The following is a 12,632-nucleotide window of genomic DNA, read 5'->3' as shown; positions in this document are numbered from 1 at the left end:
AGGCACATGCACCCACAGACTCACAAATTATCACACATGAGAAAATATGGGAAAGCCGGGCGGTGGTGGCGCACGCCTTTAATCCCAGGACTTGGGAGGCAGAGGCAGGCGGATTTCTGAGTTCGAGGCCAGCCTGGTCTACAGAGTGAGTTCCAGGATAGCCAGGACTACACAGAGAAACCCTGTCTCAAAAAAAAAAAAAAATATGGGAAAAATGTAGAGGTGTTAAACTTGTGAATTATGACACAGAAAATAAGTAAATAAATAATTGAAAGTTATTTCGGGAACCAGAAAAGCTACAAAGGACACACCTTGTTTCAATGGTATCCCAGAAAATGTAGAGAAATTCATAAAAACCACTTGGGATATTGTGTTGGACTAACTCAAAATTCTCGAAGGAAAAAAAAAAAACAAAAAAGACTGTTTTATGTAAACTAAATAAAAACAAGACATAATTTTTGCAGAACTCCTTTGAGACAGATGGAATTAGTTCAGCCACCAAAACCAAACAGGCCTGGGCCTGAGTTAGCTAGAGTTTCCGTGCTCCTTGGTGAAGCGGCTATAGAATACCTGTTGCTGCCTCTAGGGATAGCACGAGCTGTTTGGAAGTTATTCTCTCCCCTCTATTTTTGCTGATAGAGGATTATCTGCTGTTGCCTTCTGTGCAAGAACAATTTTGCCTGATTCAATTACCAGCATTTAAAGAATGTTTGTCATCTAATGAGTCTGGGGAGAAAAGTTATAAGGAAGGTTGGTGTTTGGAAGATCCACTTCATAAAAGTTGGTCTCAGTATGTTCATCCTTAGCAGTGCTGGCCATTGAGACCCACATGTGCCAGAGATACCATTCCCAACATCTCTGCACTGCTGTTTTTGGGACCGCGCATTGCGCACCGCACAGAGCACACAGGTTTATATCACTCTCAACTTATAGTAAAATAAACATGAACCACATAAGACATCTTTATTTCATCCTGTGGATTTCTGGTCTTTCCCTTAGTTTTAAAAACATTTTCAAAACATCCATCTGTTTATTTGTATGAGTTTGTGCCTATACCTGTGTCTATGCCACAGCTTGCATGAGGAGGCCAGAAGAGTTGCTCCTCTCTTCCCATCATTTGGGCTCCTGGGGATCAAATGCAGTTGTGAGGCTTGCCAATAAGTGTCTTTACCCACTGGGCTGTAGAGATATCCCCTCTCTTCACCTTTACATTTTTTTAAATTTTCTTATAGGCTGCAGATCAAACCTAGGACAAATCTCTGTCACTTTGGAATACCACGGAGCTACATTCCTTTCACTTTTTTTTTTTAAAGATGGGGGGTTAAGTTTAAGATCTTGTTCAGTAACTCATAAAGGCCTGAGTTCAGATCCTCAGGACTCATGTAAAAATCCAGGCATGACTTGAGTGTGCCTCTATACCCAACATTAAGAGGTGCTTGCTTGTAATCGGCACTTAGGAGGCTAAAGCAGGAAGATCATCATTAGTCTGAGTCCATCATGGGCTACAGAGTGAGAGACCTTGTGTCACAAAGAAAGAATAAAAGGGGCCATTGAGAATGCTTGGTGGTTAAAAAAAAAAAAGCCAGGATCAAAAGTCAGTGTTTTAGTTAGGAGAGATGACAGAGGTTCTGGTTAGTCAACAAAATGATGGACTGGGTATTAGGACTATCTTGTACCTCACTGGTACAACTAGGAATAAGTATGCTCTAACTGTATTTTGAGAGAAAAGTTTTACTTTAACAGGAAGAGTGATATGTAGGAGGAGCTAAGTGGGAAGGAGTACTGAGAGGAAGAGATGGAGTAAGGAGAGAAGATGAAGAAGAGGAGAAGTTAGGTGATGAGAGAGAGAAAGAGAGAGGGGGCATGGAGGCAGATGTTCACGGGTCTCCACCAGTCAAAGATAGTTTTTATATCTAGGTTGGGTATTGGGTTACACTTCTGACTGAGCATTACCAAACTTATAAATCCTTTGATTAACATTTTAAAAAAATTGTATAAAAGCAAAAAGGAAAGGGGGGGCATGGGACAGGGGTTTTCTAGGGAGGGAAAATGGGGAAAGTGAATGGCATCTTAAATGTAAATAAAATAAAAAAAAAAAGAGAGAGAATGCTTGGTGGTAAAGGTGCTTCCACCAAGGTGAGTTTGATCTCAGTGACTCACATAATGGAGGAAAAAAAACCTGACACACACACACACACACACACACACACACACTAATATTTAAAAAAGAAGAAGAGAGAAATGATTAATGAACATTATTTTTTAAGGCAAGGTCTCACTATGTAAATTAGGTTGACTTTAAACTCTTGCCCTCCTGACTGTCAGGATTACAAGTATGTACCGCCCTACCCAGCTACTGAGAAAATGTTAATAGATTCTTTTGCTTTAACTTTCTTTTAGAGGTTTTCTATATTTTCATAGTCTCTATAATTAAGCTGTTACTCAAAAAATTAAAAATGAAAGCCAAAACATTAAATGAATACAAAATTCAGCTCAATGTTTTCTTTTGAGGCCTTCACTGACAGGACTATTTCCACACAGCACTAAGTATACACCATCCTTAACTGTGTTCCACCATGGGCCAGAAGCTTTCTAAAAAAAAAAAAAAAAAAACCAACCCAAACCAAAAACCAACCAACCAACCAACCAAACCAATGACTCTACTAGATACCAACCAAGAGAAATGAAAACATGTCCTTTTAAGACCTCTTGCAGAAATGTTCCTAGTGGTATTGTTCATACTGGCCAAAATGTAGACATAGCCCATGTATTTCTCAACTGATACAGGGACAAAACAATGTGATAATGATAATTAATAAATCATCTGTGTCTACACCCTTATCTCCAGAACTGTGAATGTTCTATTACAAGGCAAGAGAGACTTAATGTCTCTGTTATTGGTGTCACAGATGGGAGGAGGCCATTGTCCAAATAATTCAGGGATCTCTTGATTGTTAATGAAGGTCAGGATGCAGATTCTCTTTATATTTTCCAGAAGGAGTGTGTCCCTGACAGCACCTTAGTTTTAGCCCATTGTGCCTAACACTGTATGTTCTGCCTATAAAACTTTAAGACAATCAATTCACATTGTTTGTCTTTGTTAGTTTGTTACAGCAACACCAAACTAAGATAAAAAGAATCTTACTCAGCACTGAAAGCAAAGAGTTCCGACATGCGACATGCGCTACATGGATAAACCTTGGAAACAGGTGCTAGGTGGGTTGATGTAATCATAGAAGTCCACATGACACGCATTCCATCTCTGTAAAAACATCAAAAGTGGCAAATGCACAGAGACAGAGATATTAGTGACTGAATAAAAAGGCAGCAAGCAGGGCACCTGCATTCGTCCCCCTTCGCTTCCCAGAAGCAGATGCCCTTTGACAATTCGCCTCACATCTGTGCCGCCATGTTGTCATCACCATGGAAGCCCCTACCTTCAGTTGCTTTTGTCTGTGATTTTGTTACATCAATGGGAAATGTGCCTAGAACAGAGACACAGTTCTTCACTATCTGGTCTCAGCTCATCCAGGGTCACAGCTTGGCTCCACCCTAAACTCTTGGACCTAGCATACAATGATTTGCACTTTCCCTCAGATGTTGCTTTTCTGTCCTTTCTCCACCTACACAGTGAGATGCTGTCTCAAATCTTCCTACCAAAACCCAAAAAGAGACATTCATTCTGCAATCTATATTCACTTAGTTGTATAATAACACACACACGTACACACACACACACCCTTACTGCTATCTAACTGTGTTCAACCAATTTTTTACAGAGAAGCAAAGATATGCAGGAGACAAAAAATAGGTTTTTTTTTCAGGAAATATAATCCAGACTATCAGGCATGCACATGTATAAAAGTTACCTTCATTTACACTTTGCATAAACTATGCAATTTCCAAATCTCTGCTATGGAGATCTAATACATCAGCAAGTTGTAAACTCAATTTAGTGAGTTATGGCTATTATTTGTGACTATTATTCTTTTTGTTTGTTGTTTCGAGAAACAGGGTTACTCTGTATAGCCCTGGCAGGAACTGCTAATTCCTGTTGGCTGCTGGGATGAAGAAAACTGGCAGAGTTGTTGGGTCCCAGAGCTGGGTTATCCAACAAGGCTAGAATCAGAGGGGGTCATTTTGTCTAGAGCAGTCCTAGAGAGAGCTCTTGTCTAGAGCTCTAGATTGTCTCCACTCTTCTTTCTTTCCAGTTTGAGGGAGTGTTTTATATAGTTTTAGCCACTTTTCAGTGGGCAGCCTGAAGAGCCTCAAAGATGTAGCTTGTAGGATGGACACTCTTGTATAATATAGAGCAGAAAAATAAAGACTGAATTCAAGAGCAAATGGGCCAGAGGCTAACACAGTGGCAAAGTACAATGTATTACTGAGGAGGGTCAGTGTCTAAAGGATTTGAACACCATTACATTAGAGGACAGAGTTGGCTTGTTGTTTATGCTGTTCTTTGCCTACATAGAAAAACAGAAGCACAGTCTTGGTCCTTAGATGCCAAATTCTACCTAAAAAATTTCTGTGTATGTGTGTGCATGTGCATATATATGTTTGCATCTATGTGTGTGTGTGTGTGTGCACGCACATATGTACACACACAAGGTAGACGTGATCTTTGAGTGTCCTTCCTCAGGAGGCTCTCACTTGGCCCTGGAGCTCACCAAGCCAGCTACTCTATCCTTCATTTTACATGAGTTCCAGGGATTAACTCACATCCTTATACTTGTACACCAAGTATTTACCAACTGAAGTCTTTCTGCAGCCTGAATTGTACCCTTTTGATATACATAAGAAGGGCAGTTTGAAACAATTCAGACGGGGAGATTAACCTGCTTCTCCTAATAGTTTACAAAGGGCTTTACCAGAGAAAAGAAAATTTGGGATAGAAATAATTGTATGGAGAATGTATCCAAGCAGCAAAGGAATGAAACACATCCTTCTTAAGGAAAACTAAGTAGTTAAAAATGGGTAAGGTAGGCATTAAATTGCATCTGTTAGAGGGTGTGAGTGTGAAGATTCTATTAATTGCCTGGATCTATGAGGAAGCCAACAGCCCAAATGTATGGCCACCACCCTGTTCCTGACTAATGATATCTGCTTCTCCTAGCTCCAAAATTCTGACCCTCAATTATTTAGTTTTTGACTGAATGCCAAGAAGTGGCTCTCAATAATCCCTCGACAAGCTATCTGCTAGCCACCTTCATGAGTTTGGATCTCACTTACTGTTTGAGCCCTTGTGATCACACACATCCCAGCACCTCTGAATTTCTCCACTTAGAGCAGTGGTTCTCAGCTATGCTGTGACCCTTCAATACACTTCCTCATCTTAGGGTGACGTCCAAGCATAAAATTATTGCATTGCTACTTCATAACTGTAAATTTGCTACTGCTGTAAATCCTAATGTAAATATTTGATATTTACATGTTTACAGGATATCTGATATGTGACCCCAAAGGGGTCTCAACCCCAGACTGAGAAACTCTGTCTCGATGATAGTGCAAAAACAATGTGCTTGAGCCACTTTCTTTTGTCTCACCACCATCTTTTTAAAAAGTGGTTCTGGTTATATTGTTTTAAACACAACTAGATCATTATTTATTGAGACACAGGCTGGCAGGCTAGATACTTTTGAAGACAATATATGTCACTTATACATTTCATTTGAGCTGGTGGTGGTCTCCAAGAATTTTACATGTTCTTAGTTTAATGACCACCAGATGCAACTATGCTGCCACCTCTTGGTAGCATAGCATACATGTAAGGAAAGTACTTGCAGAAAAATAGGCTTCCATGCAAAACAAAGTCTTGTTTCTCAGGTGCCAGGTGTTTATAATGACCTCTCCTTAAGTTGGCTGTAATAACATTTTATCCTGATTGTTTAACTCACTTACAAAGAGTATTAGCAGGTTTTATAAACAGATGTCAGTAGCTCATGAATGCCAAAGGTATCTATGTATATTTGTGACCAACAATGGCTGTGGTTTTTGGTGTGAGGTGGCTTTTTTTTTTCTTTGACAATCTCACTATGTAATCCTGGCCAGCCTGGAGTTCACTGTGTAGACCAGGCTGGCCTCCAGCTTATACTTGCCTCTGCTTTTGAGTGCTGAGATTAAAGACTAGTGACACCAGGTCTGGCTTGTACCTATGATTTTTAAAAGTATGATGACTAAATGTTTTAAAGAAAAAGTTTAGTGATTTTTTTATTGTTTTTGAACTTCTGTTTTAATATGATGACCCTACTATCTTTCTCTACCTTTAAAGAACATTATTCTGCTCAAATTGATCAATTCTTCCTTGGTAAAAATTCAAAACACAATTTTGTAAAAAGTCAGCTGCAGAATTCAGGGAAGTAGGAGTCTAAAGTGAGCATTCCACATAATAATAAACTATATTACTTAAGTAAACTATCTCAGATGAAGAGTGTTGAGACCAAACCAGGCTAGCCTGAAAGGTTAGGTAACACCTCCTTTAAGGACCTGATGTTTACTTTAACTGAATGCTTGGGGACTGTGAATTATGAGCTGAAGCTCATTTTCACAGTTGAATGAGGCTCAAGAGTTCACTGGAAAAACAATTGAACTCTCAGCACAATTAGACATGAATGGCAGGCTCGGTTTTGTGGGATTAGGGAGGGGAGGGAAGAACATGAAGGCCAAGAAGGTGAAAGATCTCTGGGGGATGGGCCACACCATCTGAGTGGGGATGTTGACCCCAAGTCAAGTGTGATGCTGTTCTTGAGTCTAGAGCACCTGAGGTGAAGATGAAAGCTTTAACAAGTTGACTGATGGATATGTGGGAGGGCTTCCTTTCCAGGAGGCCTAGGCTAGGAGATGGACTATTGATACTATCTGTGAGGTGAGTTCCCATTGCAGAGGTTTTCTCCCCCAATTATTCCTGGGAATTTCTTAGATGAGCCAAACAGACCCATTCATTTACTAGGCCTTAAATAAAGTATTTTTTAAAAAAGTTTTAATGAAACCTCTATTTACAAACACAATTACTGAAAATAAAGTCAAAGCCAGCATGATGGCATTCTCCCGAATTCCTTGCCACTCTTCAAAACACTTGAGCAGTAGAGATAAGAGAACCGTCCCCCCCCCAACCGAAGTTCCATAGTGAGACTCTGTCTCAAATATATATATAAATAAAATAAAATGTGTAAAAAGGTCAAGAAAGCAGAAGTATAAAATAAGAAGTCTGTTACTTTGGGCATTTGATGAGCAAGCAGACACCAGGCCAGTGGTGTTAGGGGCAGAAAAGATTGCTTGGGAGAAGCGTTTATAAAGAACCAGGGTTAGAAACAGGTGCGGACAGGAAGTACCGTGAAAGCGACGCTTGTGAAGGAGGAGGGAAAGGAAGGAGAATTAGAAGGAGAGTGGACACTCAGTTATAATAAAGTTTTGGCTAGGCCAAAAGGTAGCTCTCAGGTCAAAGTTATTCATTGGAGGAGCATCCTGTAGCAACGACCTTTGCCTACACTCAAGGAACTGGGGGAACGTGCTGTTAGTGCCATAGGGGCTCTGCATCAAATGGTGTGTTTTCATTGCCTCGTAGAGAGTCTTTGCAGTATTAGGTTGGGTGCGACCCACCCCATCTTAAACAGCTTTCTGACAGCTGCCAGGCTCAAGCCGCTAAGGGAAAGGAGATGCAGAGCGGGCTGCTGGAAGCTATTAATACAATGCAGCATGTCTAAAAGAAAGAAAGAAACAAACAAAACGCCTCAGCTGAACTTCCCCAGCTAAAGGAAATAGGGAAGTAGCAGGTCTGCAAAGGTCACCATGGCAACCAGGAACTGTATTTCCCTACCTCTGCAAGAAGGAGACCTGATTGTGAACTTTTACCAACTTTTCTCCCTTCCCCTGTTAGTTTTGTTACCTCTGACTGGTCTTGGTTTGTTTTTGATTTTATTGTTGGTTGTTGTTTTGTTTTTACCGAGTTTACATGGCTATATTCGGCCAATTTTGGGCAAGCTAGTTCACTTGGGCCCACCTAGTACCCTATAAATTAAGCCTTTAGAAGGAGGTAGGATTGCTACAGAACCTAGGGAGGAAGAAAGAGAAGGAGGACTTCCAAGCCTAACTCCTGACTGGCTGGGAGACTGGCCCCAGATATTCCTATCTCTCTCTCTCTCTTTTAAAGATTCATTGATTTATCCTATGTATATGAGCACACCATTGCCCTCCTCAGACGCCCCAGAAGAGGGCATCAGATCCCATCACAGATGGTTGTGAGCCACCATGCAGTTCGTGGGAATTGAACTCAGGACCTCCGGAAGAGCAGTTGGTTGCTTTCAACTGCTGAGCCATCTCTCCAGCCTCATTTCTATCTCTTTAGGGGAAAAAGCCTAAAGATTTCAGGGTCTGACTTCCAGCCAGAAGAAGGAAGCCTTTAAGACTCTCTGGGACAGAGACATTTTGGAGGCTTCCCAAGACTGAGACTTTTGATCCTGGAAGTGAGCTTGTTCAAGTCAGCCTCTAGGACTTAACCAGAAGCTGCAAGCAGTAAGGACTCTTTCCAGCATTGGCCTCAACAGACCAGAATTCATTCCACAGCTTTCCACAATCTCTAAGACCTGATATCTGTATTGGTGACTTACAAATGTGCTTGGTTAGCACACCGAAGCCCACCAAGATGGTTGGAGCTACTTCTCAGAGTTATGATGGCTCTCAGCCAGCAGTCTGCTGCTTCTAAGAGTTAGAACCTGTTCTCAATCCCATATGGCAAGCTGTGTATAGCTGTTTTATCCTGTTCAAGATTGTTAATTTTGAATTAACAACAAAGAACTCCCATTTGTCCCTTTGGGACAAATGCTTACTCTATTCTTGAGGAGAGTGGAACAAGAACCCTGAGACAGAAGGAAGTCTCCCCTGGCTGATTTAGCTGGTGCATTTGGCTGGGTACCACAAAGAAGCCAATAGAAGCACTGATTCAGTAGAATCGCTTCTTCAGAATGGTGAGAGCAATTGATTCCTCCTGCGTCCATTTTTTTCCTAGGAGGACTTGGAAGAGAGAGCCTCTATGATCAGCAGTAGTCCTCTCAGTTGAGAACACTGGGGACTTTCAGCCAAATAAAACAAGCACTACTGACTAGTGTGGCTACCAGTCTGAAGTCTCAGAGTGCAGGCTAGCTATAATCCTATTAATCCTCCACAGCCCTTGTTGATCCTATTTTAGTTTATGTTTCTTTTCACAGAAATCTGCCCATTTCATGGCCTTGAGATGAAGTCCTGAAGAAACTTAAAGTTTCTGGCTTGGACGGCACCCTGCATTAGTGGGAGGGTTCATGAATAAACCTGGTCCCCCGACTACTCTTAGGGTGTGAGTGGAAATCTGTTCTCTGTACTCTTGCCTGTCTTCTGAATCCTGAATGTCACCTGATGACAGGCCCTTTGGGCTGCTGGTTGCTACATGGAAGTCGTGGGTTTGTTAAAGACCGTGTGCTGTTGTTAGGTTTTGCCTGGCCTCTGTCAAGAGTGCTGTAACTAGCTGGTGTGGAAGGCAATAAAATGTGGGAAGATTGCTAGCTGCATGCCCACAGAGAGCTTTCTTTAGTGTATGGGGAAGTTCTCACTGTTGTTCTACACTGTCTGAGGCAAGGAAACAATGGGTGGATACACAGCCTTGGGTGTCCCAGCAGGACCAGAGTCATTGCTGTGTTAGTGCTTATGTGAATGGATTATTGGTCTAAGACCCTGACAATTGGCAAACTTCTCAAACTGTAGTGATAATCTTCATTGCTCTCCTCAGGCTCCATGTTTAGAAAGTTTAAGTTTTAACTCAAGTCTGGTAGCTCGAAGTGTTTCAAATAAGTAGAGACTTTGCAGGAGAATGCTAGCTAACAGTTTATGGAGTCTAGTCTATGTGTACATGGGAATTGGGTTCAGCTTTCCTTGGGCATGGTAATGATTGGTTGATGGTTTAGCAATATTTTTAAATGTATTTCTGGAGGAGGGTGTTCTAGGTAGGCTAATGGAAAGTATATCCCATGACATCCCCGTTGTCGTCTCTCTCTCTCAGAAGATGGACAGGGTGTTTTTTTTTTTTTTTTTTAATTTTGAATAGTGTTTATTGACAGAAATGTAAAAAGAACTTTCTCTCGGGCCTGTGGCGCCGGCAAGATGGGCAAGTGTCCTGGTCTCTACACTGCCCGGAAGCTCCGCAGTCACCGACGGGACCAGAAGTGGCATGATAAACAGTACAAGGAAGCCCACGTGGGCACAGCCCTCAAGGCCAATCCATTTGGGGGTGCCTCCCATGCAAAGGGAATTGTGCTGGAAAAAGTAGGGGTTGAAGCCAAACAGCCAAATTCTGCCATCAGGAAGTGCGTCAGGGTGCAGCTCATTAAGAACAGCAAGAAGATCACAGAATCCATGCCCAATGATGGCTGCTTGAACGTCATGGAGGAAAATGATGAAGTTCTGGTTGCTGGATTTGGTCACAAGGGTCATGCTGTAGGTGACATTCCTGGAGTCCGCTTTAAGGTGGTTAAAGTAGCCAATGTGTCTCTTTTGTCTCTATACAAAGGCAAGAAGGAAAGACCAAGATCATAAAATTTGACAATGGAAACACAGTAATAAATTTTCATATTCTGAAAAAAGAAATGTAAAAAGAATAATCAGTTTATATTCAAGTTTTTAAAAGTTCACAGAAGTCAAAGAGGAAAAAATAGTCACATAATAAACTTTTCTAGTAGATTTTATAATATGAAAATTTTAAAGATTTATTTATATATTATATATGCATATGTGTTGACCTGAACATATTTATATATGCCATATATGTGTCTAGTGCAAGTGGAGGCTGGGGCAGGCTTCTTTTTAATCTTTTTCTCTAATTAAGAGATAATTCCCCTCTCACTTGCTTTCCCATTACAATCTGGAATAGACATTTTTGGGTTTGGTTTTGGTTTCAACTAGAGCCCAAACTTTTTTTTTTTAGAGTAAAAATTGTTTTATGTATATGAGTGTTTGCCTGCACATGTGGTTCCATATTCTGCTGAGATCTCCTGGTGGGGTGCCCAGACACTGGTACACCAGCTCAGAAAGGGCAGGGCAAAGTCTTGAATGTGTGGGGTCTGCAGTCTGCCTCTTCCCTCTGGGGTGTCAGACTGAGTGCCAGATTGAGGAGGATGAAGGGGAGTCTGGGTGAAATAGGGTCCATAGGGCTCTGGTCTGGCCGGGAACGCCAAAAGTGTTATAGCTCTTAGCAGCTCTTAGCAAAGGAATAAAGAAGTTTGGGTGGCTGGCGCAGGGCAGGTGGCTGGAGGTCCCAGGGCAATGGGAGCCTTGCCAGACAGCAGGTCCAAGGTCAGCGATGAGTGCCTGGGGGTTGGGGAAAAGAGCCTCCCCCAAGTATTATCACTCAGTAAAAACAGCCAGCTTCAGACAATCCTTGATGACACAGCTTGTGCTCTTTATTCCATGTGGACAGGGACTATATGAGCCTTGGAGAGTGGGATGGGATTTGAGGGGTTGTGTTAGTTAGGGTTTTACTACTGTGAACAGAAAACATGAAGCAACTCTTATAGGGATGGCATTTAATCTAGGCTGGCTTACAGATTCAAAGGTTTAGTCCATTATCATCAAGGTGAGAGTATGGCAGCGTCTAGGCAGCATCCAGGCAGATGTGGGCCTGGAGGAGCTGAGAGTTCCACAAACCTCTTGTTTGGAAGGCAGCTAGGACGAGGGTATTAAAAGTCCATGCCCACAATGACACACACCTATTCCAACCAGGCTACACCTGCTAATAGTTCCACTTCCTGGGCCAAACATATACAATCCAGCACAGGGAGTAAATGTATTCTATTGGCTGAGACTAAGATGCTCATGATGCGGTTTGCATGGGGTAGAATTCCAGGTACTGACTGCTTGTGATTGCCTGGTTGAGGGTCGTGGGTTATGTGTCCCAAGGCAGGCATGGAAGCACGGAGACAGTTAGCTCTACTCCTGCCAGTCTCAAATTTTGAGGTTTCCAGGGTTTGAGTATGCTCCACTTCACCAGTCCCATGCCCATTCCTCTGGTGGCATGGCCCATGTGCCCTTCATGCATGTATGTGCACTGTGTGCATTCCTGGGCTAGAAGGTATTGGAGTCCACAGAACTGGATTTAAAGGTGGCTGTGGGGTGCCATGTGAATGCTGGGAACTGAACTCACGTCCTCTGCAAAAACAGCAAGAGCTTTTAACTTCTGAGCTAGCCCCTTGAGCCCATATTTAAGTAGAACCAGATAGATCTATTGTACTAGTTACTTGTCTGTTGTTGTGCTACAACAGCACTACCTAGGCAAGTCATAGAAAGGAGGGTTTGTTTTGGGCTTATGATGCCAGGGGGTCAGGGTCCATAATAATGGCAACAACATGACAGTAGGTATCAGACATAGCAGATGGAGCAGCAGATGAATGCTCACATCTCAAACCCTGAGCAGAAAGTAGAGAGAGAACAAACTCAAAATGGAGCCAAATCTTTAGGCTCTCTAAGCCCCCAGTGGCATACTTCCTCCGGCAAAGCCACACCTCTTAAGCTTTTTCTAACACAGCCATCAACCAGGGACCAAATGTTCAAATGCCCAAGAATATAGGGGATATCTCCTTCAAATAACTACATCTATTGTCTGTAAACTGTTT

General features: G+C 42.1%; 1 pseudogene; it reads left to right on the top strand.

The window, feature by feature from the left end:
* Positions 1-10,105: 10,105 nt before the first annotated feature.
* On the top strand, positions 10,106-10,595 carry LOC117719915 (small ribosomal subunit protein uS12 pseudogene; annotated as a pseudogene).
* Positions 10,596-12,632: the final 2,037 nt, after the last annotated feature.

This window comes from Arvicanthis niloticus, chromosome 14, assembly GCF_011762505.2.
Source record: "Arvicanthis niloticus isolate mArvNil1 chromosome 14, mArvNil1.pat.X, whole genome shotgun sequence".
NCBI lineage: Eukaryota > Metazoa > Chordata > Mammalia > Rodentia > Muridae > Arvicanthis > Arvicanthis niloticus.
This window is presented reverse-complemented; position numbering and strand designations above follow the sequence as displayed.